Source organism: Elephantulus edwardii, unplaced genomic scaffold, assembly GCF_000299155.1.
Source record: "Elephantulus edwardii isolate Elephantulus edwardi_28Jun2011 unplaced genomic scaffold, EleEdw1.0 scaffold00353, whole genome shotgun sequence".
Lineage (NCBI taxonomy): Eukaryota > Metazoa > Chordata > Mammalia > Macroscelidea > Macroscelididae > Elephantulus > Elephantulus edwardii.
Window position 1 is genome coordinate 1119914 of NW_006400103.1, and position 8052 is coordinate 1127965.

The following is an 8052-nucleotide window of genomic DNA, read 5'->3' on the forward strand; positions in this document are numbered from 1 at the left end:
TTTTTTTTTTAATTTTTGTTTTTTTGATGTTGAAATGTAATCCATATTGAAAACTGTAGCCTTTGATCTTTTCAATAAGTATCCTTGAATGATAAAGGAGGCATCAAAATAAGATGGAATGCAAAAAGAATTGGTTGACATGGAACCATTTCAGGAAGTAGAATATGATAAAAAAACAATGGTAATGAAGGAAGACATTCAAGTTGCACTGAAGGCATTGGCAAAAAATAAGACCTCAGGAATTGATGAAATACCAGGTGACATGTTTCAACAAACAGATGCAGCCCTGAACATGCTTGACTTAGTCAGTGCAGATAAATTTGGAAGCCAGTTACCTGGCCAACTGACTTGAAGAAGTCAATATTGTTCCCATTTCCAAAAAGGTGATCCAACAGAATGGAAATTATAAAACAGTATCATTAATTACCCTTGCAAATAAAGTCTTGCTGAAGATTATTTTAAAAACAACTGATGGCAAACTGTCACAAATTCGAGCTGGATTCAGAAGAGGCCATGGCATGAGGAATATTACTGCTGATGTCAGGTGAATCTTAGCAGAAAACATTAGACACACTTTGATGTGTTTAATTTACAAAGGCATTTGACTATGTGAATAATAACAAATTGTGGATAATGTTGAGAATAATGGGAATCTCAGAAAATGTAGTTGTGCTCATACTAAACCTAACCCTACATCAAGAAACAGAATAAGGTAATGCTACATGTGTAAAATTGGGAAAAGTGTGGGTCAGGATTGTGTCTTTTTATATGGCAATACAATCTTTATGCTGAGTAAGTCAAGAAACTGTATGAAGAACAACATGGCATCAGAATTGGAGGAAGACACATCAACAACCTGCATTATACAAATAATACAACCTTGTTTGCACTTTCAGTGAAGAGGGCTTGAAACACATGCTGCATAACATCAAAGACAGCAGCCTTCCATATAGATTAGATATAAACCTCAAGAAAACAAAAATCCGAGATTTTGTCAGCGAGCTCGGAAGAGTTGCCTGTTGCAGTCATGGTTCGCCCGCTAAATTGCATCGTTGCTGTGTCCCAGAACATGGGCATTGGCAAGAACGGAGACCTACCCTGGCCCCCGCTCAGGAATGAGTTCAACTATTTCCAGAGAATGACCATGACCACAACCTCCTCAGTAGAAGGGAAACAGAATTTGGTGATTATGGGTAGGAAGACCTGGTTCTCCATCCCTGAGAAGAATAGACCTTTGAAAGATAGGATTAATATAGTCCGCAGTAGAGAACTCAAAGAACCCCCACAAGGAGCTCATTTTCTTGCTAAAAGTCTGGATGAGGCCTTAAAACTTATTGAGCAACCAGAATTAAGAAATAAAGTGGACATGGTTTGGATAGTAGGAGGCAGTTTGGTTTACCAGGAAGCCATGAATCAACCAGGCCATCTTGGACTGTTTGTGACAAGGATAATGCAGGAATTTGAAAGTGACACATTTTTTTCCCTGAAATTGACTTACAGAAATACAAACTTCTTCCAAAGTACCCAGGTGTTGCTTCTGATATTCAGGAAGAAAAAGGCATTAAGTATAAATTTGAAGTATATGAAAAGAAGGATTAATATGAAGACATTTTCTGATTTATTTCAAGTTGTTCTCTTCAAAACATTATGTATTAACAATAGAAAAAAGACTTTGTTGACTTTTAAAAAAAAAAAATCCTCACCCCTTGACCAATAGGCAGCATTATGATAGAAGATTAAAGTGTTCTTACTACCTCATTTTACTTCAATCCACACCCATGTTAATATCGATTGAGAAATCAAAAGATGTGTTTTATTAGGAAAATCTGCTCTCCAAGGCCTCTCCAAAGTGTTATAGAGCAACAATCAATATAAAGAATAAAATGTCTTTGTTTTTTCTTTTTTTTTTTCATTAAAACTAATAAAATTTAATAAAAAAAAAAAACCAAAAAAAGAAGGAGAATTGATGTCTTTGAGCTGTGGTGTTGGAGAAGAGTATTGAATATACCATGGACTGCTAGGAGAACAAACAGGCTCGTCCTGGAGAGGGTGAAACCAGGCTGTTCCTTGGAGGCAAGGATTCTGAAACTTTGTCTGACATACTTTGGACATGTTGCAAGGAGGGACCTTGGAGAGGGACATCATGATTGGGAGGGTGGAGGGACAGCGTAGGAGAGGAAGACTCTCTATGAGGTGGATTGATTCGGTGACTGGAGTAGTGGGGGTAGGTGTGTCGGAGATGGTAGGATTGGCACAGAGCAGGGTTTAGGGCTGTTGTACAAAAGGTCACTATGATTTGCAAGCAACTTGAAGGCACATAACAATGGTTTGGATCAGGTGCACCTTAGTCTCCAGACTAACATCATTGCTCTTCAGTAATTCTGGAGATGTCCCTGATGCAGATCTTCCCAAATGCAATTCGCCTTTTGATTTCCTGGATGCTGGTACCAAGAGTGTTGATTGTAGAGCCAAACAGAAGCCTCTTGACCATATGCTGTTTAATGATATTCTGTATCAGCCAATTTTTTGGGGTACAGTGACTCTGTGTACTTGTTTTATCTTCTTTTGTTGCATACTGGGTTATTCAACATTCTGCCCATAGCATCCTTAAGTATTGCAACTTTGAACTTGAATTTGTTCTTCCATTCCTTCAGGTTAAAAATGCCAAGCAAGGTCAGCCCTTTTGAATTTCTCACTCCAGCTCTTTGCACATTTCACTATAATACTTTTCTTCCCAAGCTGCCCTTTGTAATTTCCTGTTCAGCTCCTTCTCATCTTGATTCCTTCCCTTTGCTTTGGCTTCTTGGCACCCTAGTGCAATATTTAGAGTGTCTTCATCTTCCATCTTTGTATTGACTCTTTGCATTCTTCATGGATGATATTCTTGATATCCTCCCACAGCTCATCTGGTCTTCACTCATAAGTGTTCAAAGCCTCAAACCTGTTCCTGAAATGATCTTTAAATTCACGTGGGATAGACTCGAGGTCAAACTTGGGTTCTTATGGATTTGATTTTTATTCTTAGCTTCAGTTTGAAGTTGCATATAAGTAGTTAATGGTCTTTTCCACAATCAGCATCTGGCTTCGCTTTCACAGCTGACATTGAGTTTCTCCATCAGTTTTTTTCTGCAGCTGCAGTCAATCTGATTTCTGTGTAGACCACGAGGTCCCACATGTATAGCCACTGTTTCTTACAAAAGGCATTTGCAATGAATCAGTCATTGATTGTACATATTTCTATAACTTCTGTTTTGGAAAAGCTTAAGCAGTGACAATTTCTAAATGTTTGATAGCTTTTCCCAGTGATCCTGTCTGGACAAGGATGGTTGGTTTTGTGTTGGTGTGTTGTTTTTGAACACTGATTTCTCTCTTCACTGGAGTCTGCTGAGATTTCTATTTCCTCTTAACAGTATGTCCACTTATTTACAGTTGTTAACATTGTTTGGAAGCAGGAGTGGCATCCATGTCCTAAACAACATGCCTCTCAAAACTCTTATGAACTTTGAGAAATTATTAGTTACAAAAAGGCTTCTGGTCTTTTGTTCATCTGGTCGCTATGAGTCGTGCCCAACTTGACGACAATCATCCACCACCACAACATTGTTTATAATCTTTACTAGGCACTTGAAAATGTATTTTGAAAAAAAATGTATTTCGGTTATTTGCATCTTTTTATGGGGGGGCAGTCTATATTTATTATTGATCTTTCAAGGAACCAAGTTCTGGTTTTGCAGCATGACTCTGTTAATTTTTGCTTTTTATTTAATTATTTTTTGCTCAGATCCTTGTTATTTCCTCCTTTTTGATATGTTCAGGCTGTTTTTTTTCTAGTTCAAGGATGCTGACCTGTGATCTCTCTTCTTTTATCATGAAGGTATTTACTGCTGTAAATTTTCTTCTGAGTCCTGCCTCCACTAAGTTTTGGTATGGTGTCTTTACATTTTTTTTATTTGATGTTTAAAATACTTTTTATATATCTTTCGGTATTTTTTCCCTTTTGACCCACTGCGAAATATGTCATTTAATTCCTGTAAGTTTGTACTTTTTAAAATTTTTGGATTTTTTTAAATTTCCCCCACTTCTCTATTCACTCCATTATGTTTTATATGACCTATTTTAAAATTTATCAGGACTTGGAGAATGATCTATATGTTCTGGAGTAGGTTGTATGCTATGCTTTTGTTCAGCAAAATCCTCTTTGTGGGTTAAGTCTAGTTGGTTTACAGGCTTGTTCAGGTCCTATTTCTGTGCTCACCTCTCTAGCTGCTCTAATACTGAAAATGTTGTCTTAAATCTCCAACCATTACATTTTCCCCTTCAGTTTGTTTCATATACTCAAGTGCTCATTTCGAATGCCTGATAAATCTTGATAAATGGACCTTTTCCTTTCTATGTAATGCCCACCTTTATCTCTTCTAACGGATTATGTTGCAAATTTACTGATTAGTCGTCTTTCTTCTGGATATTGTTTAGATGGAGTATTTTCCCCATCATTTTACTTTTCAATCTATTCAAGGTCTTGGTCCTACCAGTATATAGTTGGTTTTAAAAAAAATCCATTCTTTTTACAGTGATTGTAATTACAGTCTTTTTACAGTGATTGTAATTACAGATTTTAACCACTTTGTTTTTTGTTTTTTCAATTGTATCTGTAAGCTGGATAATGAATAAGGAAGATCAGATGCTTTTGAGTTGTGGGATTGGAGTTTGGGGTTGAGTTGGGGGTAGGTGCTTTCAAGCTGACTGTGACTCATAGCAACCCTGTGAACCTAGCCCTTTTCTGTGCCATCCTCATCATCTCTGATATACTTGAGCACATTGTTACTGTAACTGTGTCAGTCCATCTTGCTGAAAGTTTTTCTCTACTACAATGACCTTCTACCTTTCCAAGCATGACCCTCTAACCCTCCAAGGACTGGCCTCTCCTTACAACATACCCAAAGTATGAGAGACAAACATTCACCATCCTTGCTTCCAAGGAGCACCCTGGTCACATTTGCTCCAAGACAGACTTTTTCTTTTGGCAGTCTATGGGATTTGCAGTACTCTTCTTCAACACCACCACTAAATGCATTGATTCTTAGTAATTTTTCAATTTTCAGATTCTTAGCAAACAATTAAAAGGACTATCACTTGAATCAGGCATACCTTGGTCTTTAAACTGGTGTCCTTGCTCATCAGCACTTCGGAAAGGTCCCTAACAACAGATTTTCCCAAAGCTACTTGTCTTTAGATTTCTTGACTTCTGGTACCAAGTATTTATTGTGAATCCAAAAAAGAATAAATCATTGTTAACGTAAATCTTTTTTTCCATTTATTTTTCCTATTGGCCTAGGAGTGAGAATTTTCTTACAACAAAATGTGCAAAGAACTGTAGTTAGAAAATAAAAAGGGAAGAACTCCGCATCTCTTAAGTAGAAAATACTTTTGCATAGAAAGTACTGAATAACAAATTCAAGCCTTGAGTTGCAATACTAAAGGATGGGCAAAATAGTGAATGAGGCAGAAGCATCAAAAGATGATGGAAAGAGTACAGAGTCACTGCATCAAAAAGAATTGGTTGTCACAAAATCATTTAAGGAAATATGACCAAGAACCCATAGTGGTGAAGGAAGAAGTTCAAGTGGAAGTGAAAGCATTGGAAAAAATACTAGATACTGAGAATTGATGAAATACTAATTAACATGTTTCAACAAATAGATGCAGTCCTGGATGTGCTCAACACGTTGTACCAGGAAATCTAGAATACAACTACTGGGCCAACTGACTGAAAGAGATAAGTATTTGTTTCCATTTTAAAAAAAGTGATCCTATAGAATGTGGATATTCAAACAGTATCTCTAGTATAATATTCAAGTAAAATCTTGTTGAAGATTATCCAAAAATAATTGCAACAGTGCATCAATAGAAGTGCCAGAAATTCAAGCAGGGTTTAGAAGAGGCCATGACACCAGGGATATCATTGCTGATGACAAATGGATCTTGACCAAAATCAGAGAATACCAGAAAGATGTCTATTTGTGTTTTATTGACAAAGCAAAGGCATTAGCGTGCATGGATCACAACAAATTATGGGTAATATTGAGAAGAATGAGAATTAAAAAACAATTGTGTGCAAAAAAAAAAATAAAATAAAAAAAACAATTGTGTGCATATGAAACATATACATAGATTAAGAGGCTTGGAAAAAGATGTTCATTACAAAGTGAATTGGGGCAAGGAAAGAGGAAAATGTGTATGAATTAATGAAATAAATTCCATACTATGTTACCTTTCAGTAAAATAAATTTTTTTTAAAAAAAAAGCTGTTGCGTGAATAGAACAAAGGAATAATGCATAGTTTAAAATCAAGTTGTGCATCAGGGTTGTATCTTTTTTTTAATACCTATTCAATTTATATGCTGAATAAATCATGTGAGAAAACAGACTTTGAAGAAAATGTGGCATCAGGATTGAAGGAAGGCTCATCAATAACCTTCAGTATGTAGATAACACAACCTTGCATACTGAAAGTGAGGAGGAATTGAAGCACTTGTAGAAGATCAAAGACTGAGCTTTCAATATAAATTGCATCTCAATACCAAGAAAATGAAAGTTCTCACCACTAGGAAGTGCAATTAGGATGTTTCTGAGAGGCAAGAATGGTGAACCATCATCTCACATTCTTTGGATGTGTGGTGCCGGTCCTTGGAAATGGACATCTTGCTAGTGGAGAATCAGAAGAAAATCACCAATAAGATGGGTTGACACACTGTAATAATGGGTTCAAGCATGGTAGGATGGTGCAGGATAGGGCAAGGTTCAGATCTGTTGTTTGTGGGGTCGCTATGAGTTGCAGTAGACTTGAGGGCACCTAGCAACACCACCACCAGCTGTTCTGTGGGAGAAAGATGGTAGAGTCTGCTTTAATATATATTATTTTTGCTAGATACCAATGAGTCAGAAACAACCCATTGCTGACCCTTCTGCAGATTTTCAGAGGCAGTAAACCACATGGGGGATTGTCCATCTTTTCCCCACAGACAACTGATTGATTTGAACCGTGTACTTTTGTATTGACAGCACAATTTCTTACCACTGAGTACCATGAGAGTACTATGTGAACAAGAGTCAATGATAATGAAGGATGACCTTCAAGCTACACTAAAGGCATTAGCAAAAAATAAGGCCCTGGGAGTTGATGGAATACCAATTGATGTGTTTCAACTAACAGTTGTAGCTCTGGATGAAGTCATCAGTTTATACCAGGAAATTTGGAAGACAACTCACAGTTGTCTTCCAAAGTCCAACTGACAGGAAGAGATCCATATTTGTCCCCATTCCCAAGAAAGGTGATTGAATAGAATGTGGAAATTATTGAATAGTATCATTAATATCTCACTCAAGCAAAATATTGTTGAAGATCATTTTATAATGGCTAGAACTGTACACTGACTAGGAACCACCAGAAGTTCAAGCTGGCTTTAGAAGAGGTTGCAGTACCAGAGATACCACTGCTGATGTCAGATGGATCCTGGCTGAAAGCAGAGAATACCAGAAGAATAGCTATTTGTGTTTTATTGACTAGTCAAAGGCATTTGGCTTATCATAACAAATTATGGCTAATATTGAGAAGAATGGGAATCCTAGAATACTTGTGCTAATACAAAAATCTATGCCTAGAAAAGGAAGCTATTGTCTGAACCGAACAAGGGAACATTGTGTGGTTTACCCTATGTACAACAGCCCTAAACTCTGCTCTGCCCTGTGCCAATTGTACTGTCTCCTACACACCCATCTCAATTACCCCAGTCACTGAGTCAATCCACCTCATAGAGGGCCTTCCCCTCCTGCGCTGTCCCTCCATCCTACCAAGCATGATGTCCTCTCCAAGGACCGGTCCCTCCTTACAACATGTCCAAAGTATGTTAGACAGAGCCTCAGAATCCTTGCCTCCGAGGAACTGCTCGGTTTAACTCTTTCCAGGATGAATCTGTTTGTTTTCCTAGCAGTCCATGGTACCCTCAATACTATTCTCCAGCACCACATCTCAAAGGCATCAATTCTCCTTCT

The 8052-nt window shown here is 37.4% G+C and overlaps 1 pseudogene; it reads left to right on the plus strand.

Annotated features, from left to right (window-relative positions):
* The first annotated feature begins 1027 nt into the window (after nucleotides 1-1027).
* Nucleotides 1028-1599, plus strand: LOC102850015 (annotated as a pseudogene).
* The last annotated feature ends 6453 nt before the right edge of the window (nucleotides 1600-8052 follow it).